The 25,996-nt window shown below is 47.5% G+C and overlaps 1 long non-coding RNA gene across 1 annotated transcript in view; it reads right to left on the minus strand.

The window, feature by feature from the left end:
- LOC134373675 (uncharacterized) overlaps window positions 1–25,996 on the minus strand; it is a 46,166-nt gene that overhangs the window by 16,493 nt on the left and 3,677 nt on the right. Inside the window, exon 4 of the long non-coding RNA XR_010022990.1 lies at window positions 21,369–21,504. This is a non-coding gene — a long non-coding RNA (uncharacterized LOC134373675). The remainder of the gene's footprint in view (window positions 1–21,368; window positions 21,505–25,996) is intronic.

Here is a 25,996-nt window from a genome sequence, read left to right on the forward strand (position 1 = left end):
TAGCACCCTTGCATGGCTCCCACTCACATCATCCCACACTCCCTCTCTGTGTTTGGTCCAAGGAAATGGAGCCCCAAGCTCCTGCACCTCCCTCCATATTCTCAGTAATAGCACCAGTTGCCAGGCCAGAATCTACACTGGGCCCACAGCACTACTCACTCAAAGTCTTTGAGGAGGGGGTGCTGCATGCAGCCCTGAAGCAGGCCATCTCAGAGGTGGGCTCCCTGCTGCACGTCCTATCCGAAAAGACACCCCTAAACCCCATAGGTGCTGACTTTGCATTGCACCATCTATAGCATTTTTTTTTTAGCTCTTTTTAAGACAAACTGCTGGCTGTTGGGAGACTGGCCAAGGTTAAGGTGGAGCCTCAATGTGGCTATTTTCACAGCCCTGTGGATAGTGCCAAATTCTTGTTGAATTGAATAGAATGGAGGAAAGCTAACCAACCCACCAGAATAATAATAGCTAACGTTTAAGGAGTGATCACACAGCAAGACTGTTCTAAATGTTTTATGCGTACTCATTTATTTTTACTCACAATAATCGTACAAGGTAAGTACTATTATTTTTCTATTTTATGGATGAGGAAACCGAAACAAAGTTGCAAACCAGATGATCCAAAGATCAGCAACTGCTGCCTCCCAAAGGAACCCCAGCCAGATTAATGTGCCCAGGATCCCGTCCTGGCAACCACATACCCACAGTGTGGCATCATCTGGTTTACGTACTACAAGAAGAAAGATGCAGGAGGTCCCTCCAGAAGCTTAAAATGGGGGAGGCATGTGGCTTAACTGGGCTAATGTGGCTTGGGGGTCAGAAGACCTCGGTTCCCATTACAGCTCTGGCTCTGTCCTTATCCATCACCAACTGTTCCAGCTCCTGGGCTCCACTCTGTCCCTGCTCGTCTCAGATTCTATGAAGAGCAGGGACAGGCAGCAGGCGTTGGCATGAGGACGGCCCCCAGACAGAGCAAACCTGACAAATAACTACTCACCGCACTCATGAGCCTTAGTGTGCACGTTTCAGTGTTTTGGGAACTATGTGCTGTTTTGAAATGTGTCTGTTTGGGCCATGAGTTAAGTTTAGGGGGGAGGGAACAGGCACCTTTTTTCCAGTTTGTGAAGTGAAGCTTCATGGAGGAAGACTTTCTTAGTCACGTTTCCTGTTTCACACTGACCTTTTAAAAGGAAACCCACAAGTAAACCTGTGCTAAGGTTTGCTTACAAAAGCTACCCACAGGTATAATAAAGATGATCTAAATAACGACCACAGTGGGCCAAGCTCAATCTACATCAGTGGAAATAATAAGGTCACTAAGGAGGGCTGATGGACTGAGATAAGTTGCATGGTGGCGCTCCAAAAAGAGCAAATAACAGCGACACGTGAGGGTGTGATTATCAAAAAGAATTCAAGAGAGAGGCAGAGAGAACCCACACGACAATCTTTTCATGGGTCTCTATGTACTTAGAGCTTATTTTCTCATTATAAAACAGAGGTTCAAAAATTAAGATGATGACTGGGTTGTAAAATTAATTCTGGGAAAGTAACATTGCAAAGAGAGAGAACTGTTGGCCTCGGGGTTCCAGAGAAAGAGACATTCCTTCACTCCAGAGAGCCTCTGGGCCTTGGCGACCCAGCCAGAATGGAGCCCTGAGCCGCCAGCACGCAGCTTCAGCCCCTGCCTCGCTGCAGGCTTTCTGCAGAGCGGCTGCTGCACAGACTACTTTCCTTGTGGGGAAAATCCCATAGGCCACCCCAGCCCTCCTCAGGCCTCTGCTGACTGGCCCTATCCTCCTCCCATGCCCAGACCTCCCACCGCTGAGTGCCCCAGTGTTCCTGCCCCTCCAGCCCTGCCCACCTGGAAGCTGAAAGGAAAGGGTGTGGGAGTGGGGATTTGGAGGCACCACTCTGCCAAGTGACAGCCAGGCCAGCCCTGAGAGCTGGGCGAACGGCCTCCACAAGCCAGTGCTCCTCGGCAGGGCATGGGTGGCAAGTGCAGAGGTGGGCAGGCACCTCTGCTGGCCACCACTCTGCCTCTCGCATCTTCTCCAAGGTTATTGCCTGACCCATACTCCTCTGGAACCCACTGTAGCAGTTTCCTGTTCCCAGGGTCCCTCCACCTGCTGTTCCGTGACTCCCCTGAAAACAGAATTTTGAAAGGCAGCCTATACAGTGGTTATGAGCGTGGGTTTAGAGTCAATGGGATGTCCTGGCTCTGTCCCTAACAATGTGTCCTGGCTCTGTCCCTAATAAGCTATATAATCTCTAACTTTTAGAGTCTCAGTTTCCTTGTCTACAAAATGGGAATGATACCTATTTCAGGAGATTGCTGCGAGGGTCAAATTAGGAGGATTCCAGTCCAGAGTCTGACATAAGCTGTTCCTCAAACAGTGGTCATGGTCACCTCTCTTCTGCCTGTCCTGCAGCATCCCGCACCTGAGCACTAACATCAGGCAGACCCCCTGGCTGTGGACAGCCTGTGCATAGCCCGTGCTGGCTTTGAAGAGGGTCCCACAGGTGGCAGCTGCAGGCAAGGGAGTGCATCAGTGGCCAGTCAAGCTAGAAGTCTTGGCTCAGTGTGGTGCTCTCCCTCCTGAATTTCAAGGGACAGAAAAGGCCCTCCAGCTCCTTGCATGGTGTCTCCCAGGGCACTTTTACCTCCCAACCCTGAAAAAACAAATCCACAAAGCACAGAGGAGCAGTTTCAAAGGGGCCCCTCTTTCCAGACAAGCCACTGCCTGTTTAGCCAGCTACTTTCTAGCTTTTTCGGCATTGAGGCCTGGAAGAAGAAGGTAGAGTCTGGCTACGGCACCGCCTCCTGATAAACTCTGAGGGGTACTGCAAAGGCCAGGCCGGGGCCTGCACCGGGCTCCATGGGCACCCACAGTCCCTCTTGCCACTTACCTGCCTGGAGGCCGTGTGATGGCAGGGTCCTCTCCCTTCACAGGCCCCGCACCCCAGGCAAGACCCTGCTAAACAGAGGTATCCGCAGTGCTCATGTCCCACCAGCCTTGGACACAGCAGCCCAGGAAGTCACGTCTGTCTGGGATTCCCCCCGTACCCCAGTCTTCTCAGGAACTTCTTGTTATGGGGACCCATGACAGTGCAGTCCATGAACACTGCCAGGACAACTATTCACACAAGGATGGAGTCAGGAGGCCCCCAGCCCAGGGGTCTTTCCATGGGGTCAGCCCGACATGTTGTGTCCAGTGCTATGAATGGACTAGATGGGGAGGAAGCCCCAGTGGAACCTGAACAGAATGAATTCCTGGGAAAGCCAGCCATTTGGGCCCTTGTGTCCCTGTGTTGGATGTTTAGAGCTATCTTGGCTTAATTAGCTCTGTCAAGTTTTAGGATCTTCAAGGAGATAAAGCCAAGGAGCTCAATGGCCAGATCCATTTGACTCCTGAGCCCTGGAGGGCAGGGATTCAAGGTGAACTGACCCCAGGGCCCCAGCACCTCTTAAAAGCTTTCCTACCTGGCCCTTGAGACCCTGTTTTACAGGCTTCTGCCCACTGACCAGGCTCAGTGAGTCACCCCCTTCTCCCCTTCTCCTTCTGTGCTCCCCCACATCTGTGTTCCCTCAGTGCCTCCAACGCACCTCCCATCCTACCCATGTGCACCCCTGGCCTGGGACACCTGACCCCTCCCTTCTCCTGGCTCACCCCTACTTCATCCTGCACTTTCACATTCAAATTTTAAAAACTGAGTACAGCCGCAACCAGGCATGCTGCCACCACTGCCGTGGGGACCCACCAAAGTCCTGAGGTCTGAAGCCGGGGGAATCTGAACCCAGCCGCAACCAGGTAAAGAGCACACTAAGAACACCATTTCCACACGGGTAGCCCACTACAGCCACCGCAATTGCCACAGCTGCCACAAAAGCAGCTAGTCAGTTATAGCAGCAGTCACAGCCACCATGCAGATGGCACACCAGACACTCGACTGCATCGACACAAGGAAAGTCACCAGCGGAGACCAAAAAAGAAAAAAGAAATGGTCCTCTCTCTCCACAAAGCACACTCCAGAGTAATAGGAGAAGCATCTGACTTATGATAATAGGGGAGGACTTGATCACACCTGTCTCAGTACTGGACAGATCGTCTAGGCAATAAATCAACAGAGGAACAGTTGATCCATCAGATGGAGAGAACAAACCTACAGCTATTAGAGGGGGGAGGGGAAGAGGGATGGGCGGAGATTGGATAAGGGACATAAAGAATAAGCATGATTTGTAATAATGAATATGCTAATTTAAAAAAATAAAATAATAAATAAATAAAAGCTGAGTGCAAGATTTTCTTCACTGGCTGAGATCTTTCAGGGTGATGACTCCACCCCCCAGTGTCCTGTCTCTCTCAATTTGTGACACCCACAATTTCCCAATAATCTTTCCGTTGTCTCTCCTGTTGCTGTTGTTTTTGCCCCCCACAAATTGTCCTATAAATTGTCCTTCAAGAGGCTGGATAGGAATGAGCCTTGCAACCCATTACTAGAGATTTCTTCTCTCCTAGAAGCTGACATTGACCCATCTGTCTTCATGCTAAAGGCAGAGGGACAAGGTGGTTTTTTCGGCGGATTGCTATGGAACAAACCCCTTTATTTATGTTTTTTAAATTTTTATTGAATCATAATTGATTATACATATATTGGGGGTTCAATGTTGACATATGTTGATCAAATCAATATTACTAGTATGTATATTGTTACAAACTGTAATTATTCTTTATGCCCCTTGTCCAATCTCTCTCTCCCCCTCTCCCTCCCCCCTCCCCCCCCAATTACCCTAGATTTCTTCTCTCCTTCTGAAGAGTAATGGTTACTCTGCTGATGTGTTGCCCCAATGACCTGTTCAATGCTGAGAGGTGTGTTCAGGTCCCCCAGTATTATCATAGAGCAGATGCTTCTTCTGTCACTCTGGAATGGGCTTTGTGGAGAGAGACACCCTCTTCTTTTCTTTGGTCTCTGCTGCTGACTCTCCTTGTGTGAATGCACTCCAGTGGCTTGTGGACCATTTGCGTGGTGGTTGTGGCATCTACCTGCTTTAATGGCAGCTGTGGTTATTGTGGTGGCTGTGGTGGGCCATCCACACAGAGGTGATGTTTTTGGCATGCTTATTGGTACTGGTGGTGTGCCTGGTTGTTGGGGGGGGTCTGGTCCCCGCTCCAGACCTCAGGTCCCCAGGAGGGCCCTGAGGCACTGACAGTGTGCCTGGTTGTGGGAGGGGGGGTCTAGTCCCCACTCCATGCCTCAGGTCCCTGAGTGGGCCCCAAGGAGCTGGCGGTGTGCCTGGGAACAAACCACTTTAAACTTGGCAAAGTAAAACACCAACCATTTTCTTATGCTCACAAATTTCTGTGAGTCAGGAGTTTGGACAGAGCTTAGGAAGGATGGCTCTTCTCTGCCCCACCATGTCTAGGGCCTCAGCTAGGAAATGTAGATGATGGCAGTGAACTGGACAATTTGGTACTGGAATTATCTGGAGGCTCTGGTACCTGTGCTGGGATGATTCAAAGGCTGGGTTCAGCTGGGACTGCCACATGTAGAAGTGCATGTGGCTTCTCCATGTGTCTTGGGCTTCTCATAGCATGGCAGCTGGGTCCAAGAGCAAGTGTTCCAGGAGAACCAGGCAGAAGTCATGGGGTCTTGTATGACCAAGCCTCAAAAGTCACAGGACATCACTTTCTCCATAGTCTATGGATCAAAGCAGGCACAATACTGTCCCAATTCAAGGAGATGGCCATAGGTCCCATCTCTTGATGGAAGGAATGTCCAAGAATTTTAGAATAGCCACAGCAGCACTGGAAGCCTACACTTAGAGTTGGGAGTCCCTCACCAAGTCAGGGTGTATGCTGTAGCTGGCAAGCTATTCAGTGGCAGTCAGTGATCAAGGAGAAGCAACATTCAGAGGCCTCTGACATTCCTGCACAGAGCCCAGAGAATAGGCCAGGCTACCATGGTAAGGATCCTTTAACAGAACAGAGATTCTAGGTGGATACTGAGTCTCCTGGAAAAGGCAGAAGCCCAGTTATCACAACTAGAGCATGCAGGAGGTCAGTCCAGCAGCATGTCACATGGGGCTATCCCACAGGTTTATGTGAGCACCTTCAGTTCCTCCTCCTGAGATCCCATGAGAGGGTGTCAAATGCCCATGCTGAAATTAAGAAATACTAGATCTATGGCATATTCCTGATCTGACAATTTGGACGTTGCCTTTCAAACATGCATAGACCTTCTTAAATCATCTCTGCTGAAATTTTTCCTGTGATCTATGTGGATCTCACCAGACTAGGAAAGGGGGTAGGAAATACACAAATCAAGAGGGAAATAGGAGAAAGCAAATGGAGGAGGCCTTTAGAATCACTCCTTCATTCCTCAGAGGCACTAGAAGGCAGGTGGGGCCCCAGGGCCAGTGGTGGCAGGAGGTCCCAGCTCACCAGCACCTGTCTTCAGCTCTTCATCCATGCCCTGCTTCAAGGTAAGTCCTATCCTTTTCAGAAAGCGAAACACTTGCACTGGTCTGGGGCTGCTGGAGGCCGTTTTACCTCACAGGCTGGAAGTATTTGGGTCTTTTGAGTTCATGGAGGGCAGCAGAGGGGATAACTCAGAGATGCTCTGGGAAAGAGTGAGGAAAGTAAAATTGATATCTGGGTGGGGTGGGGTAGGGTGGGGTAGTTTTTCCTGTGGATGCTACATGCAGTAGCCCAGGACACTGTCACCTGCTATGGGTCATTACCTTCCGGGTCTCTGGCTCACACAATCCTAGAAGTCCAGAGCAGGGTGGTGCCTGCTCCAAGGTCATCCAGTCCAACCTCACATTCTAGAACTGAGGAAACTGTGGCTGGCAGAGTCCATTTGTGCCCACTGAACATCCACATGCTCCCCTGCATTTCCCAGTCTTCCTGGCACTTATGTAGGGATTGTGCAATTAATTCTGGCCAGTGGACTATAAGTGACATGAATAACTTCTAGGCCCAAACAGGTAAGAGAGGTGCTACCTCCATCACTCCCAGCCCCTGCTGCTGTGACTTTACAGCCCACATACCCTAGATGACATGGCTACAAGATGGAGGAGATTTTGTCCATCCTCATCAGAGCAGGAAATAAAGCTCGATTGTGTTTTGCCACTGAAAATTGGGGGTTTATTTGTCCCTTCAGCACGGCATGGTGTAGCCTGACTAATGTGGAAATTGAGGCCTAGAGAGGGGAACTGTGGAAATGAGTAGCCCTAAATGGTACATATTGGATCCTCTCTCCACTAGGAAAGCAGAATCAAAGCAGGTAAGAGGGTAGGATTTTCTTCTCTGAGTGACGATCAGGCAGCACTGGTCCTCTTGCCCTCATGCTTTATAATTTACAAAACCCATTCATGGACTCTATCTTGCCTAATCCTCCCAGCAACCTTGTCAGGCCCATCTTTAGCCTATTTTATTAGGACTTTAAGAAACACATCCAAAGTCGTACAGTGAGGAGATGAGAGAGCCAGGACTAGAATCCAGGGCTTCCCCACACGCTACATGACTGCCCATGTTTTAGAATACCAGCATCTTTTTAAAAGATTATAACTCTCTTTTCCCCTCCCCTCTCCAAAAGGTACTGGTTGGCATAGGTTTATATTTTTTTCCCACAGGTTATTTTTGTAGAATGCTTAGTTCAATATTTAAATTTTGCCTTGACTTTAGCCTCAGACTAAGGGTTACACCATCAGCTTCCCTGGTTCTGAGGCCTTTGGACTTGGACTGAGCTATGCTACCAGCCTCCCAGGGTCTCCAGCTTGCAGATGGCCTGTCATGGGACTTCTCAGCCTCCATAATCACATGTCAGACAAACACAGAGGTTAATGAGTACTCCAGGAAAAAGAAAAGGAGGACTTTTAGGCTCTTGCTCACTAAGATGTGTGCATATTATATCTCTTAAATCTGGGTATTCTGTCTTTATGACCAACATTCTACTTTAATCAGGTGCTTCCTAGTGTTTATAACAAAGGAAAGCAAGGTAATACTTTATACACATACTTTGCTCCTTTAAGGTCATGACTTTCTCTTCAAATCACTCTTCTAGTTAATTTTCTCTAGTGCCCATAGTAGCTCTATAGGGGACATTAATCTAACACTTGTTCGTGGCAAGCTTTTAGAGTAGTTTTCAAAAGTTTGCCTTTTCCACTCAAGTTTGTTCTTTAATTAGGTTTAAAGGTATGTCTAGTCCTAGGGCTTCCAAAGAGCATGACATGGAATTACTCTTTAACTTAATTGGTCCAGAGAGATGCTCCTTGAAAAAAGGTTTCTTGATCATAGACTTTAGAAATACCTCATACTACATCTGCTTCTTGAAGATGTCCAATGTAAATTAGCATATTAAAGACTCTGAGAAGTTTTTGGATAATGAGGAAACTTTTGAAACTCGGTGTTCCCCATACTTGACTAAAGAATTCTTATTTTCAATAGACACAAACATAACACATTGGAAAAGGCTAGTGTATTCCATAATAAGACTATTAGAAATATTTTATTTTGATAACATTATTCTAATATTTAAGAAATTGAATGTGAAATATATTTTACTCTAGCAAAAAAATTAATTAATTAAATTAAAAGTAAAAAAATAATAAATTTTGTCTTAAGAAGGTTCCATTGCCTGGAGATAGTTGGAGGCACCCAAGAAGTCACTGACCCAGGGCTGGGAAACTCCACCCTTGGGTGTCCCTGGCTGAAAGAGTCCCCTTGGTTGGTCCCCAGGGAGGTACAGACACCCACAGTCCCAGTCAGACCAAAAATGAAGAAGTTGGATTGGACCACATCAAAGCAAGATTTCTTCAAAAAATCCAAATCAAATCCAGGTTCCTCTTCTTTAGACCACAAAGAGTGGGTGAAGGGAATCTTCTAGGACTGCTTCCTTTTTCAACAGAAAGGGGGATGGCTGCAGGTCTGAGGGTGGCCATTTATATCTGGTAGTAGGTGACAAGTTAAAGAGTTGGGGACCCGGGCTCTCTGGGGCCCTGTCTGTTCAAATTGCAGCCTCAGCCACAAGGAGCCCAAGCTCCTCCAAGAGGCCCAACCCCTCTGTAGCCCCAACCCTGGCTGCCCACCCAGGCCTACCTGGTCTGGGATGTCTTTTCCGACCCTCATCTGACAGCATGACAACAGATGGGTAACCCACCCCAGAGTCCCATTTCTCAGCTCCTTCTCCCCGGGCCTCCACAGTCTAACTTCCATCTTCACCTTGATTCTAAAACTGCTCCACCAAGGATGTCACAAGATGTTAGTGCCCAAAAAGGAAGATCTTAGCTTCAACCAGGCCCCATCATTTACAAGTTTGTGCCCTTGAGCAAGTTCTTTACCTCTTCTGGTCTCAGTTTCCTTATCTGTAAAATGGGAAGAATAACAGGACCTTCCTTGTAGGGTTACTGTGAGGATTAAAAGAAATAGTGTGGGTAAAGCACTTGGCAAAATGCCTGCTTCACATGGTCTATCATGTGATGAATACAAGTTAACAATCTTTTCAGTTCTCTAGTTCACAAAATCAATTTGGTTTTAACAAATTACTTTGTGTGAACCCTTACTGACCTCCGATTCCCATTGTAAATTGGAATATGGGTTTGAAAGAAAATGAGCTCATGGTAAAAATGAACTCAACTGTGTTTCCCATCCCGAGGGCTTGGAAGGTCCTGTTCTACAATGTTCTATGGGGAACCCCTGGCCTTTCTCCTTTGCACTCTCCTGACCCCCTTTCTGCAGGGGGTCTCAGCAGAAGTCAAGCTCAGCCTCCCAGAGGGGGAGAACAGTGCCCTGCCTGCCAGGTGAGCTGGTCCTTCCTCCTCTTCTCTGTGGTTGTAGAAATCTTCCTAAGGGGCTGCTCACTGCTTTCAGCCCTTCTTAAGCCAACTCTCCTCTGAACGGTGAATGTACAGATTTCCTTCTGATGTCCCGTGAAGGTCTCCAGCTCACATCAAATCACACGGTTTCCTAAATCCCAGTTTTTTCAAACTAGAACAATGGGGATCTTCTGTTTTCCCTCCTCACCTCCACCTCCCACGGGGTTCTCACAGTGGTTCTCACAGCTTCCTTGTAGGCCCCTCTACCCATAACTGGTTGGGAATTCATGCTCAGCCAACCTGAAACATTAGCATCCCTAAACCCCACATTTACATTTTATTACTTTGTAGGAAAACAGTTTACAATGCAACCTACCATAAATGGGGGAGAAATTGACAGACGTTCTCCTGAGGGAGAGGGTGTGGATATATACCTACCTGTTATTTTTAAAGCTTTTTTTTTTTTTATGAGAATCGTGGTTAGTGAAGTAACCAGGCCTGTGGTATGCTAGTTGTCTTAAACCACTGGTATTTCTGCCTCATTTACCCAATTCTTTTTTTTAACCAGTGGAATCTTTTTCTTATGGGGAATCCCCTGATTTTGCATTCGAAGCTCTCCCAGTTTAGTCCCTCCCCTCTTTGTTTTTGTGTATTTATCTGTCAAATGCAGCCAGGCTGAGAAGGCATACTTTGGAGGGCTGGGGTGGAACAGGCGGTGCCTACTATGGGCTTTGCATTTCAGTTCAAATCATGAAAAAGACTGAATCACCCCAGGGCCCTGATTGACCACTTATGTGCATTCAAAGTCTGTAAGGTTAATTTAAGTAACATTGCTGGCATTCGGTTCACCACCATCATGTTTGTCGAATGGGTTGATACTATGTCCATGACATGACAGCAGGAATCCCTTGGCCCATGTCCTCAAACCCCCAGGGCTCCTGAGAAGCAAGAGCCACACAAGCCTTTGAGCAATGTCCCTTTAGTTGAAACAGCTACCTCTCTCCTGCCACTAAGCTCCCAGCTCCACAGGAACACAGCTGACGCTGACCCCCATATCAGTGCCTCTCCTCTCAACCAGCCCCCTCAACAAAGACTGGTGACACCAGGTACAGAATGTCCGGAGATGCCCTTTAGCCCTTACAGTGTCCCGAGAAGAATGTAGCCTCCCTCTCTTAGTGGCTCTGCTGAGATCTCAGGGAGTACGATCGCAAAGTCAATCCAGAGACTCAGGAGGAGATGCTGCTCCGGGACCTGCTGCTGGAGGCTGCTCACTGCAATGCCTCCGCCCATCCGCCGCCCCTGGGCCCTCTTGTCCAGGGCCAGCCTCCACTCCCCCGTGGATTCCAGCCCCTAGAGTAGCCCAAAGGCTTTGCTCTGTATTAGCTGCACTCTTTCTGCCTGATCAGTTTCCCCTTCTCTACCGAAGCATTCACATCAGTGCACAATCATGTTTTACTACTCCCCATCTTTAAAAAAAAATCCCTTGGAACTAGGTCACCCTTCAGCTATCACTCTATTTTTCATCTTCCTTTTAGAGGAAAATTCCTTAAAAGAATTATTCATTATCACAGTCACGACCTCCTCTCCTCTCGTTTTTTCTTGAACTCTTCATAATCGGGCTTTGCTCCCCACCACTCCCCTAAAATCGCTCTTGTCAAGGGTCACAGGGGTATCTACTGGTCCATTTTCAGTCCGTCCTCATCCTCCCAAGCCATCAGCAGCATTTGGCAGCTGGTTGCTCCTTCCTTCTAGAAACACTTCCTTCTGTCCTTTCCAACAGCCCTGTCTCTGACTCTACCTCCCTGCCTCCTGTCTTTGGTCTACTTGATCCTGAAGGCAGGAGCACCCCAGCTATCCCACCCTGCTTTAAATACCATTCATATGATGATTTGTTTGGATCCTGGCTAGGACTGTTCCCAGCGGGGTGACCTTGGACAAGTCATTTCCCCTCTCTGTGTCTGAGTCTTGCCACGTGTAAAATGAAGATACTAACAGTACCCAGTTATGGGTTGTTGTGAGGATTAAACGAGTTGGTGTCTGTAAAGCACCACAGCCATGGTGGTGGGTTATGAAATGAGTGGTCTGCTCCACCCCTCACCTGGCCAACATCAACCCACCCTTTAGGCCTCGGCGTGAGTGTTGCCTCCACACTCAGCAGCACCTTCTTCTCCTTCCTCCACTGTGAAACTGTGGTCAGTGCACTGTCTCTGTGGCTGTTGACTTTACTTCCCTGCTCCTGGAGAGCAAGAACAATGACTCACCTCATTCCTGCTCTGTCCCCAGCAGCCAGACTGATGGGAGCAGGGGGAGCACCTCAATGAATAGTTGCCGCTGAGTGAATGACCCAACGCAGGAGCGGAAGGGCTCTGCAGTGGCCCCCGTGACCCAGGGGGACTCAACTAAGGGCGTGTGCCTCACCTAAGAAAAGAGCTGCAGAAGGATCTCCTGATCAGGACACACTGAGAGCCTGGACCATGGAGGAGGCTGTGAAACTCACATCACTCAGGACCCGCAAAGGCCTCTTTGTCCCTCTCTGCCCGCTCCTGTGCCTCAGGCAACATGCTTCATCCTGCAGCCATGACCGGTGTGCCCGAGACACCTGACATTTGGTAGCTGAACAGAGCCTCAAGGTAACCCGGAAGGTGCAGGATCAGGGGTTTCTGTTTACACTCAGCCCTGAAACTCAAAAATGAGCCAGTGTTCCTGAAATGGATTGACTCTCGCAAGCTGAATGCAGGCAGGAAAGAGAAGCTGGCCTGGGCTTGAATCCTGCCCCTGCCCCTTGTCACCTGTGTGACCCTGGGAGAAAGGGTTGCAACTCTCTGCTTCTTCAGTTATCAAATATGACTGAAATAACAACAACACATAATACTAAAATAATAAACAATAATAAATGAAAATAATAAAAAATAATATTCCTCGTGCTGTTGAGAAGGTAAAATGAGGAACAGCACATTGTGGAAAGGCAAATTTTTTTCTTACCTACCTCCAACGTGTAATAGTATTTTTTGATAGGTAACAAATACGGTGGAAATGAAGAGGCTCCAGGAAGAAGCAAATCTGTTGCCTTATGCCCCATCATGAATTATGCATATGTGACCTTGGGTAGGGTGAATACAGGCATGATTCAATTCGATTCAATTCATCTCGACTCAGTGAAAAGCTATTTATAGTTATATAAATGGTTTACAGTTATAAATAACTATTTATAGTTATATATACTTATTTATATTTACTGTGGGCACAAATATGTTCTATAGCCTGAGAAAAAGATAGTGGAATTCCAATTTTACATCTCTCTCTTCTTGTTCCTCTAGAACTTTGTATGTAAAGCAATGGAGGACTTCTTAAAAAGTCTTGAAAGTCCTGCTCTGCTAATCTCATGATTCAGATGGGACAAGCATCTAATGAGAAGAAATTAACATTGCTTGAGTACCAACACTGCAGGGTGCCTTCATGTGCTTTCTGATGAAATCCCTACCACCACCCTAGGATATAGGTATTCTGAACACATCACTGAAATGAAGCCCAAATCCAGCAGGCAGGGCCTCCATGAAGGCCTGGAAAATCCCAGAGCCTCAGATCACACTTAATCTGTCATGATTTAGGGGGTGGTGAGAAGATACTGGCAGATCTTTAGAAATCCTCAGCCCTAAAGATATGGCACCATCTGCAATGTAATTCAAAGTAAAAACATTACAAACTCATAAAATGCAAAACTTACATGTATGCTGAAATTAAAATTGCTCCTTTCTGGTTGTTTCCAAACACAAAATTCTGAAGAACTTTATCAAAGCTGCATTTTCTCTCTGCTTTGGGGCCTCTGCTTTGCTGGTATTCTAACGAGGCACTTGGTCTGCCTCCTGGATTAGGCAGCAACCAGAGTCTGCTGGGTTCTCACAAGATCAGGAATGAATGAGCTTTGGCAAAGCCAACTATGTGCACAGACCCCACCCCACCAGATAAGGAGTTGATTGTCTCTAAGCATTTCGTGGGGGCACCCCTTATAAGCACTATTTACAGAGAACCAGGAAAAACTGATGAGGCCCATGAGATAACTAGATAGAGAGATAACTAGAGAACTGTTTCAAGGACACTGGGTTTGACTAGATGCTCAAACCCATCTTCATTTCTATTTTCTCTCTCACATAAAAGGAAAGATGGATGTGTAGCTTCTCTGTGGGTTGGTGCAATTTCTAGGTTCACATGCAAAATCTTAGTCCCCCTTGAATAAATTCCTAGTGCTCAGAGGATCCCTTGGGAAATCTGTTGACAATTTCCTGTGATCTTGGCTCCAGATGCTGCTCTGCAAAAGGCCTTGTGATCATGATTTTGAGCATCTCCAGGAAGACACTGAAGGAACACACCCTCAAAACAGAATTCAGCCTCAACATCTTAAAGAATGCATGGCAAAATGGCATAATACTCATTCTTGGCAAGGATATGAGGAGACAGGAATTCTCATAAACTGTTAGAGGAAATGTAAACTGATAGTTTTCTTTTTTGAGAGCAATTTACAAAATCTATCAAATTTTAAATGTGTAAATATCCCCCTTTGACCTGGTTAATTTATGCCTAGAAATTTATCCTACAGAGATTCGATCACCCAAGTGCTCAAAGATATATGAGCAAAGATATTCATTGTAGTCATGCTTATCATATTTTTAAAAACCAGAAATAACCTAAATGTCCAGTAAGAAGGGAATAGTTAAATAACATATGGTATATCTGTTCTATGGTATACTATGCGACAGGTAAAAATAAATAAATAAAGAAGGCTAAGATCCATGTACGTGAACTAACATGGAAAGAAGCCCGCAATCATGCACTAAGCTAGGAGACAAGTTTTCAAACAATATGAACTAAATTGTGTGTGTGTGTGTGTGTGTGTGTGTGTGTGTGTGTGTTTTAAGTATTTACATATATATTTGTGTAAGCCTAGGAAACATCAGGAAGATAGGATTTACTTGGGGAAGAGATTTTGTGTGGTGGGAAGGAGATAGAGGAGAAGAGAATGGGGCACTTTTATTTTTGGCTCTCTATACCAAATTTATAAATTTTCATATAAGGAGCATGCCAATTTCAAATCAAGTTGTTTCATTTTGTAAGAATGTATAGAGGCCTTTGGCGATAGGCCTTATAAAGGTGTTTTATGAGCATCATGGTTGCCCCAACTAGAGCTCCCGCCATCTCCACCCTTGAGCACTGTTTCAAGTTCCACACTCCTCTGAGTGTAACTGAACCCACAGCCTTCTGAGATAGCATCATGATCACCTGCTGCAGGTGAGAGAGGATGTCCACTGATCTGTCTGCTTACAGGGGACAGAAAGAGCTTTGCAATTTACAGAGCACCTTCACTACCTTACCTCCCAATGGCCTGGGTGATAGGCAGGAGCCTATTATTTCCTTTTTCTCCAGGGGAGGTTTGGCCAGGTTCCTAAACTTGGCCGCATCCACATGACTGGAAAGTCAGAGTGCCACAACTAGACCTGGTTAGAAGTTAGTTAGGCTGATATGTGTTTCCACCACAGGGGTACATACCTATCACCAGGACCAGATACATGGAAACTCTGTGCCAAAACAGGCTCTCCCTCCCGAGTCAGATCCTGATGGAAACAGCCCTCATTGCCTCTCACTTTTAATTTTCAAGGTGACACATTCCAACAGTTAAGTCGGAAGTGCGAAGGACACATTCTGGCTCTTTAAACTAGGTGTCTTTGCACAGCTCTGTGTTCTACCATCTGTTGCTTAGCAATGCATTGTTCTGGGCTGACCTGTGTCCCCCTACAAATTCATGTGTTGAAGTCCTAACTCCTGGTAACTCAGAATACTACCATATTTAGAGATAGGGTCTTTAAGGAGGTAATTAAGTTAAAATGAGGTCATTAGGTTTGCTGTAATCCAATATGACTGATGTTCTTATAAGAAGAGAAAGTATGATACAAACACATACAGAGGGAAGGACCATGTGAAGACACAGGGAGAAGATGGCCCTCTTCAAGCCAAGGAGAAAGGACTAGAACAGATCTTTTCCTCACAGCCCTCAGAAGGAACCAGCCCCGGAATACAATTTCAATCCAATTGTTTCTCATTAAACCAGTTTTGTGCCACAAAAAAAAAAAAAAAAAAGAAGGAACCAGCCCTGCCAACACTTTGATCTCTGACTTCTACCCTCCGGAACTGGGAGACAATAAATTCCTGTTTTTTAAGCCACCCAGGCTGTGGAACTTTGTTGTGGCAGCTCTAGCAAACTAATACATGCATCTCTCAGAAAACCACTTTGTTTTCCTCATTTCCACCTTCTTGAGATAGGGCTTCCCTGTCCTGTACAAAGTGTAATATCTAAAAAGTCCTCAAGAGAGTGATGTTAAGATAGTTCAGCTCTACAAAATAATCAGCAGTACCATCCCAGGCTAAGATCTCTGTTTATCTTAACGGCTAAGGGGGCTGAACGTGCCTTCGGTATCTCTAGAAGTTTATCAAATGTCTGCAGGTGAAGCTGTGTGTGAGCGCACTTCCGAGAGGGGCTTAGGCCTATCTGCAGATGAAGAACCCGGCATTGCTTTGCTTTGGTCCTTCGGTCTGTTCAAAGATAAAATGAAAGCTTTCAGCGTATAAATCCCAGGAAAAAGCGTTACCAATAGGAAGCCCTATAATGTGACCCAAGATGCTCTTTTAAAATTATGGGTTTATGGATTTTTATGATAAAAATAATGCTCACTTTTAGAAATTTTGAAAAATATAGAAAATGTAGAAAAAAGAAAAAAATCACCATAACCCTACCACCTTGAGATCTCCTCTGTTTACATTTTTGTATATTTTTGCTATGCTTTATATAGTCGTCTTTCATAATTGGATACAGACTTATATACACAATTTTACATACTTTTGTATTTATAAAGCATTCCTCCATGTTATTATAATCTCTCTGTAAACATCATTTTAAGTGACTGCAGAATATCCCATCAAGTTGATCACTTTTCTCAAACATGAAATGCAGAACATCTGCATCAGAATTATATAGGGTATGTTAAAAATGCAGATTTCTGGATCTCATCCCAGACTCATTAAATCAGAATCTCTAGGAATGGAGGCTGAGAGTCTTCATTTTAATAAGTCTCTCAAGCAGCTCATGAACTTACAAAAGGTTGAAAACCACTAAAATCAGTGTAACCATAGTTTTACATAACCCCAAATGCTGGACATGTCAGTTGTTTCTATTGTTTCCTTTTATAAGCTGTGTAAAGAACATGCTTGTGCATAAAACATTCTGTAAATTTTATAGCATTTCCTTAGGAGGTTTCTCAGAAGTGATATTATGATGTCAAAGGTGTGAACCTTTTAAAGACGCTTGATAAACACACAAGATACCTGCAGACACATCTAAGTACTGGTTCACAGAGGCACAGTGTGCTCAGGGCAGGGTACCTTCTAGACAGGTGGAACTTATGAGCTGCCAACAGGTCAGGGAGAGCCACGAAATGGAATGTCAAGTGCACGGCAAGCACAGTGTTAGACTATGTGTTGTGATGGCTTGGGAGAGAGGAAATAATACAGAGATATGGGCAACCTAAAGCAGCCTGCTCTGCTCAGCGCAACCAGAACTCATTCATTTGTTTAGCCAGCATTTCTAAAGCATTTGCCAAGTAGGCATTGCCCTAAAAGCTTTAAAAATGTTAATTTATTCAATCCCTACAACCAAGCCTATAAGTCTATTATCACCCCCATTCTACAGATGAGGAAACTGGGACACAGAGAAGTCAAGCAACTTACTTGAAATCACACAGCTAATAAGGGGTGGAGCCAATATTTAAATCCAAGCAGTCTGGCTCCAGAATCCATGCTTTTAACTTCAGAAGGAAGGACTAAGAAGCACAGGAGGCCAGTACATAGGAAGAAAGATCAGTGGGGGAAGCCAAAGCCACAGAGTCAACAAAAGTGGCATTCTCAGCCAAGACAATATCTGCTGACCCTCACACCCCAGCACATTTTAGAAAAATCAGGCTCTTCATCATAAAGCAGTCTTTCAGCACCAGTGTTCTCCTACCCCCCACCTCAACTGAGTGTGTGCTCCATCAGTGTAGCTGGGTGCACGCAGTAGGTCAATTCGGCATCTTGTATCTTCTGGAGCAGCATGGAAGATCTGCCTTGAGAGGCCCCACACACACGCATGCTCTGAGGGTACATCTGTACGTATATGCATGGCCTGGTGCCAGTGTGGCCTGTGCACAGCTCTCCCCTTGCCTCTCCACTGTCTGAGGGGGGACCTGCTTGGTCAAGGCCTGCTGGCTTCAGACTCTGGCGCCTAAGCCCCTGGGAAGCCTTCTCCCTAGTACAACTCCTCCCCTTAGAGGACGCCTCTGCATTTTATACGAAGGACTGCAGACTCCATCATGAGATCCCATCATCCCTTGCCTCTGAGGCCTTCCACCACTGCAACTAATTATTTGTGTTGTAAACTCCCATGTGGAAACAATCTACAGGATTTCTCATCAAACCTGGCTGGCAGGCTGGCAGCTCAAAAGCCATAGACTGGAGCAAGCCAGCCTCCCCCTTTTAAACAAATACATTAAGTTAATAATAACACCAACCATGTTTGACAGCCATGTTTACTAATTAATTCTCCATTTGTTCCTTCTGTTAGGACAGGGACAGGACTTGCCCAATTTACAGATGAACTAAGGCTCCAAACTGATTTCTCTTAAGGTGGCACCAAGAAGTTATTGTAGAGTTTAGCTTGGAGTCTTCCTTCCTGTTCAGCCTTAACCCCATCCCCACCCAGAACTGGTGATCCTCGCAGTTTGGAATAAAGAAGATGCTAGAATCTCCTCCTGCTCACTCCAGGGTGGTGACCAGTCCTGTCCCTTGACAGGATTGTATTGCTTGGGTTTTTCTCAGCCAGCTCTTCCATTCTCCTGGCCCTGGAAATGCACATGGGATGTCAGCCATGGCCTCATTCCATCTCCACAACCTCTGCCCAAGGAGGCTTGCTTTTATGATCCCCATCTCCCAGGTGAGCAACCTGGTGCTGAGAGGTCAAACGACATGGTCAGGGTCACACAGTTCTCACAGAGCTCAGAAGCAGCAAGACCACAAGCCTATTGTCTGCAGCCTCACCCTGTACCCGGGGATTACTGTGTAAGAACTGTGTTCCAGGTGATGAAACAGGCAACTTCCACAAACACAGAAGTCTCCTTGCCCAGCCTTGGGCTGTGACCACAAAACCCACCCTCTCTCCTCACACCTATCTCCAAAGGCCTTTGGGCTCTGGGCATTAGAGAGCTGAACTGCTTATGGGCTCTGGTGGAAGGAGGGCGGGAACCTGCTCCTATTCTGTAATCTCTATTCCCTTAATCCAAATAAGTTTATTCAAAGAATGCTGCTGCCTAGGCCAGACACCCCTGGACTGATGTCATCAGCCATGTCATTGAGTCTATGCTTGGGGGACCATCACTCCAGGCTATTTTCAGTTCATGACATTCCAAGGTCAGGAAAGTTCACTGGTATGCTCTCTGTCCACTTATCTTACCCTCACACTCTATCTTCCCTTCTATAACACTTCTATAACACTTACTGAGCATTTTCTAAGTGACAAGTGTTCCACCAGGACCATTAGCATTTGAGATCATGCTTAGTTCTTACAACCACCCTACAAGGCATGTATTGTTATTGTGGTGCTGGTTTTATACATGGGGAAACTGAGGCATAGTGAGCTTTCATGCCTTCCAAAGGTCACACAGCTGGTGGGCAAAAGTGGGATCCACCTTTGGACTCTTAAGTTCAAGACTCTGGTCTCCAGTAGATAGAAGTCACATTTTATAAGCTCCCCACCTCATACCCTTCCACTGAGAGGGTGCTGAACTCTTAGGGCTAATGGCCCCAGAGTCACATTTTTCAATGGGTGGTGGCCTGTGGGGCTGGTGACAGCCATATGTCATTTCCCAACAAGACGCAGGGACCCAGATGCAGAAACCAGTGCCCTCACTTCTACTCTGGCTACTGGGCAAGGGGCATCAGTTGACTCTGAGGCCTGAGAGCCCCAGGTTTCTGAGATTGTACTAAAAAAAAAAAAGGGAAGTTCACGTGGCCTCCTGCTCAGTCTGGGCCTGGCTAACCACATCCCACTTGGGATCAGCATGGTGGCCAGGACCTCATGAGTAATAACACCAGGCACTTCTTGAATCTTAAACCTCCATAACCAATAGCAGCAGCTGGTATTTTCCTGGGACCTTACTCAGGACCCACAGCTCTGTGATGGACATGACCTCAGGTGTCCCCCCTCCATGAGCTCCTCGTGAGCCAGAGGGACAGGGGCAGCCACAGGGGACCCTTCTCCTCTTAACGATGGAGACCCTGTGTCACAGAGGGGAGATAGGGTTTGCCAAAGTGAGCAGCAAGAGCTGAAACTCAGGTTCTATTATCTGCAGGACACCACAAGACGTCCCCACTCCTCACCCTGGCCCAGGAAAAAAGAATGAGTTTCCAGGTCTCCCAAAGCAGCTGGACTGGAGCTGGCTCCATGGCACTTGTTTAAGGAAAGGCAATGGCCCTAATGGGAAAGAGCTGGGACAGCAGAGTGAACACAGTTTGGCCATTATCTGCATGCCTGCCAGGTCCCCTCCCCATGAACTGCCCTGCCCCAAGATAACACAGCAGGCTGCTCTGGACTCAACCGCTGCCTGTGGACTCACTTTTCCCCCCATGCTGGGATCCAAACATCAGATAGCAAAGACACTGTTTGACTGGAGAGCTTAGTTTTAACCCCCTGCTAGCCTGGCTATGCTGGCTTCCATGTCAAGGCCCAACTGGGGGATTTCTCTCCTCGCCTGCCTCCAGAGATCCCCAAGGCAGAGAGCTTGCCAGGCAAGGCTGCAAGGCAAGAGGCCCATCTCACTGAGCAGGGTGGCAGAGCTGACCCCACCCTCCTCAGAGGGTCTCCCCATTGGGCCTGGTGCCCTGGGAACCTCTTTTGAGATGGCCCAGAAGGATGGGCAAGGCCTGTCAGGTTGGCCAGATGCCCTGACTCCCTCTTCACCAACCCCAGCTCCTGATTCTGCCCTTCTGCACCCCTTCCCCAACCCCTTCCCCTCTGCTGGTTTCTATGACCACAGCTCACCCATAAGGTCCCCTCATTCAGACCTACCCAGGCAAGCTCCAAGGCCTCACTTTCCCACCAGTCCTCCTACCCCAGCCCTGGAGCCTGGCTTCTGCCAAGCATGTGAGAGCTGGAAGGACCCACCGTGACCCAAAGAGACCAAGTGACAGATCCAGAGTTGGACTGGTTACCAGAAATTCGGGAAATGTTTACTCCACCAACCTGCACACAGAACGCCAAATTAAGGTCACTGGAAAGGTGGGTGGGGGTGGGTGGAGAGCAAGTTTCGTCCACTTACAGATGAGCAAACTGATGCCCAGAGAGGTAAAGGGGCCTGCCCGAGGTCCCACAGCCACACTGCTAGTGTGATCTCTTACATGCAGACTAAATGGGTAAGGCCCCCTAATTCTATCAGTGACAGCTGATGCCCAGCAGCATGATTTTGTAACCTCACTTAGTCACCTATTAATAAGCAGCTCTGAAGATCCTTCTGCGGGGCTGCCCTCAATCCCTCCATCTGCAGGACACCGTACACATCTCTGTTCTTCCCCCGACAGGTGGAGATGCAGTTCCCAAGTCAGAAAAGGAGCTGATGAACCTGAAAAGGAATAAGGGCCAGATAGTACTTTAATTTTAAAATGTTTTAAATGGAGAAAGTTCTGTTATTCTAGTGACCTGAAGAGCTCCACCTCGTCCTTCAGTTGAGGGCACCTTGGACCAGAAGTCCTGGCGTGTGTCTCAGCTCAGGAGCTCTATGCACCCTGGTCACATTTCTTCATCCCTTTGAGCTTCAGTCTCCTTGTCTGTCAACTGGGAATGTTGCCTCCCTTTCTCTGCCTCTTTGTGAGGCTGAAGTTAGAAAATGGATGTAAAAGAATGCCCTGATTTATAAAATGTTCTGCAGACATAATATTCTCCTGGGGGTTGGGAGGGTGCTTGGGGAGCATGGCCGGGCAGCCCTCAGCAGCCTGACCTCACGCCACCAGGCTCGCTGCCTGCTCACCGCAGCCTCTCTCACTGTGCCTGGCTCTCTGAGCTCTCTGAACTCTGCGACCCTAGCTCACCCCACCCACACATCCCACGGTCCCTCTCCCCAGCAGTTGTCAGCCCGCCCCGGCCACAGAGGGATGGAGCCCCATAGGCTCCCAGGAAAGGGTTCCCCTTGCCTTCTCCCACTCCCATGTCCCCTCCAATGTGCCAGCTGCCAGGACAGCCCTGAGGAAGCTTGCACAGTCCCTCCTTTCCCATTATGGTGTTGGCAAAGCAAACCAGAGGCTAGTTGCCCCTGGCCCTTAAAACAGAACAGAAAGTCCGGTCCTCCAGGTGGGTTAGGGGCTTCCTGCAGGAAGGTTGGGTACCAACCCCTGGGTAACTCTCATCCTCTGAACCCCACACTGAGTCAGAGGGAGGGACCAGAAACTAGCGATTACTAATCCTCTATTAGGTGCTGGGCACTTTGCCCATATTAGCACTACTTCCCACAACTCACGGAGGGGGTTATTATACCTGTTTAAAAGATGAGGAGGAACGGGTTCCACGATGCTAAGAAACAGATCCACAATCACACAAGATAAAAAGAGATGGAAGAGGAATACAAATCTGGGGTTGTTACCTCTCAGCTTGGGCTTGGGAGCGGATCCCATACCCATGGCCATTTCCTGTGTCTATACACAGCAGGCATATGGAGTAGATCAAAAGAAAAGAAAGCATAAAATTCCCTAGACTTACGGATTTTTCTTATTATGATCTCACAATAAATACTAGAAGTGAATATTAAAAATATAAGTAGTTGCCATTAGGATAGATATCTTTAATATTATTGCATCCCCTTCTCAAGAAAGATTCCTTCCCAACAATTCCTTTTCCCAAAGTGAACAGCTGACATAAATAAACAGTAGCAACTAATATTCACTGACCACTGATATTCATTGACCAATTACTATGCACAAAGCCTTATACAGGAATGCTCTCTCTCATTTAAGCCACCAACAGCCTGTGCAGTACATACTATTGTTATCTGTTTTACAGATGAGGAAACTGAGGGGCAAAGAGATGGAGAGATTTGCCCCAGGTCACTGAGTTAGTTAGAGAATTTGAACCCAGTGGTCTGATCTTGGAGCCTGTACCCTCACCCATTAAACTTACTGTTACCAGCTCTGGGATTTCCTGGACCAAGACACAAGCTTAACCCAACTTAAGTGCCTGCTGTGTGCTAGTACCAGAGAGTCAATGAGCCCTCAGTAACTGCTGGATGGAATGGAGTGAAGGAACAGATGAGTAGGCGGAAATGGGTGACTTGCTTGGGGGTCTTGGGGGTGACTCGCATAACATGCAAGGGCTGAGCCAGCCATCAGCGAGGTGTTCTTGAGCCTTTTCACTGCCACCCTGTGAGGGCAAGGTGGGGATGGTGGGCAGATGCAGAGAGCTGCAGAGGATCAGACCCTGTGCGCGTGAGTTGCACGCAGCCCTCCAGGTGGACCTCACCCCTCCTGCTTCAGAGATGTGGACCTCCCGGGATGACATCTCCCACCTGGTGTCATCTGAACCAACCAAGGCTGGACTGAGAGTTCAGAGACAGACACCTGCCACAGATGGGGCTGAGGAGCACCCAAGGGAGGGAGCCCCAAACCCATAGCATTTGCTGAGCTTTGACCCAAAGGGCAACCAGCTGAGGCTGAAAAGCTTCAGTTCGAGGAGTTACCACCTAAGAGGATCCCAGAGATGACTGTGGCTCCCACTTTCCTTAGAGGAAAGGCTCCTGGACTCCATCCACCTCCCATCCCAACCAGTCCACCATCAGTCCCCTTCTCTTCCCCCAGGTCCCCTTTCTGCCTTCCGCCCCATCCCCTCCCTGTGATCTAGCCCCCGCCTACTCCACAGTGTCATTTCTCACCCTGCCTCCTTCCTCCTCTGGGGCCCACCAAACACCACCGCTTTCTTTTTTCCCCAAACATCCCACTCTCTTTTGTTTCCACAATGCTTTCACTGGTAGTATCTCCTCTGCCTGACACTCTTCCTCTGTATGCCTCTCACGATTGTCTAGGCCACCCTGCTCATCCTTCAAACCTCGTTTAGATGTCATCCCTTCAGAAAGTCTTTCCTATAAGTCTTTTCCCAAGCACAAGAAAGGCTGGGCCTTGCCATATGCTTCCATTGCATCACCTGTCTTCACCCATCATTCACAGAATCACTTAACTGCCCTTCATCTCCATGCGGACATGAACTGTGTGGATTCTGTTCACGACTCGATCCCTACTCCCTAGCATAGCCCCTGCACATGGCAGCTGCTGTTCAGTGGCTTTCAGGTCCTCAGACACAGTATAATTCAGACCCAAATTGTGTCAAGGAGGCTGAAGAGTATAGTGCAGAGAATTCTGGAATTAGCTTAAGCATGTTACCATAAGGCTCTGTTGAGGCTGGAAATCCTTTCTCAGAGACCCAGAGACCCAGAGGCCAAGTAAGACAGATTTGCCATGAATGCCCACCACTTCTGGGTGACAGCCCCCCACCCCAGTGGAGAAAGCCATGCATCTCAGCTCAAGCCTCTGCTCATCTGGCTTCTTGCAGGAAGTCTGAGGGTGGGGTGAAAGTTATGGGAAAGATCTATAAGCCATACAGGCCTTGGCCAGCTGAAAGCAAGCCTCAGTCCAGTAACCCCACACTGCCCTCCGCCCACGTAGCTCCTCTGCCCCCACTCCGGGGACCAGCCAGCAAGAACCTAAGCTTGTATAAACAAGGCCGCAGGAAAGCAAGCCCCTTATCTGTTATCAGTTCTCTTTCTCCAGCTCAGCCCCTTGGCTGGAACAGCAGCCAGGAGGTGGGAGTTGGCCAGACTCCTCCCCTTTCTACTTTATCTTTCCTCCCTGGCTGGCTTCTCCTCCAGTGGTGGCCCCTGGGTCACTGCTCCCCGCCAGCTGGAGAAATGAGGCGGTAGTTATCTTAACAACCCAAGTCAAGGCTGAGTCTGATTGTCTGTGCTGGGGAGGCTCCCTCCGCCCTCCCCCGTTCCCTCAGGATAGGATGTGTTTATCTTGTTGGAAGAGATGGGGAGGGGTGGTGAGCAATGGTCTGCAAGTTAGTTGAAGGGTGTGGAGTACTTGTTGGGCTCCCACTGGGGTCCTAGGCTCTGGCCTTCACATCTAGGACAGGAGGCTTGCATTTTGGTCCTCACGATGTTCAAATATCCAGCTGGAACAAGAGGGACAGGAGTTCATTAGGTACAAGGTCTCTTCCTGCTCTAGAATCTGTGATGACCAGATAGAAGGCTGTGGAGGAAGGTTGTTGGCAGGCTGAGTCTGACTGTCTGACTCATCTCCTCTTTGGACTTCTCATTACATAAACCTGGTGCTGACCCAGAAAGAGGGGGCGGCTGGCTAACACTCTCCAGACTGTCACGTTACACAAGAGGCATTCCAGCCTGAAAAAAATCTGTGCATCTGAGGCATCAGTTTCCATGAAATGAAAATATCTGAGCAACATCCCTATGAAAATAGATTTCTATACTTCTCAGAGCAATGGAACTATGAAGACAGAGGAAGAGGCAAGCTCCTGCGGCCTCAGCCAGTTACACGCCCTTCTCTTCTCCCACCATATTCCAGTGGGTCCCTGGAGAAGGCCAAACAGGGAGAGTGGACTCGTGCCCCAGAAGCAAGACAGATGAGGGTAGCGATGGGGCGGAGTGCCTGGAATTTACAACAACATAGCAAAATTCAAACCCTGGCAGGTCAGGGGATGTTTGGGGATGGAAATGTTCTCTGGGACTAAAAGAAACCAAAACCCTAAACACTTGAAGCAGATGTCAGAAGATCATGAAGCTACAAGATTGTGACACTTAATCCTATGGAGATGAGAGTGGAAAAAACATGATCCTAAAATGATCCTGAAAAGAACACTGGGGAAAGCAAGAGCTTGAAAAGCCAGCCTGGTGGCTAGACTAGAGGTAGGCAAACTACAACCCACCAGCCTATTCTAGCCACTGCCTGTTTTTGTAAATAAAGTTTTATTGGAACAGAGCCACACTCATTCATTTACATATTGTCTATGGCTGTTTTCGCACTACAATGGACTTGAGTAGTTGTGACAGAGCCCGT

This window comes from Cynocephalus volans, chromosome 3 (assembly GCF_027409185.1).
Source record: "Cynocephalus volans isolate mCynVol1 chromosome 3, mCynVol1.pri, whole genome shotgun sequence".
Taxonomy (NCBI): Eukaryota; Metazoa; Chordata; class Mammalia; order Dermoptera; family Cynocephalidae; genus Cynocephalus; species Cynocephalus volans.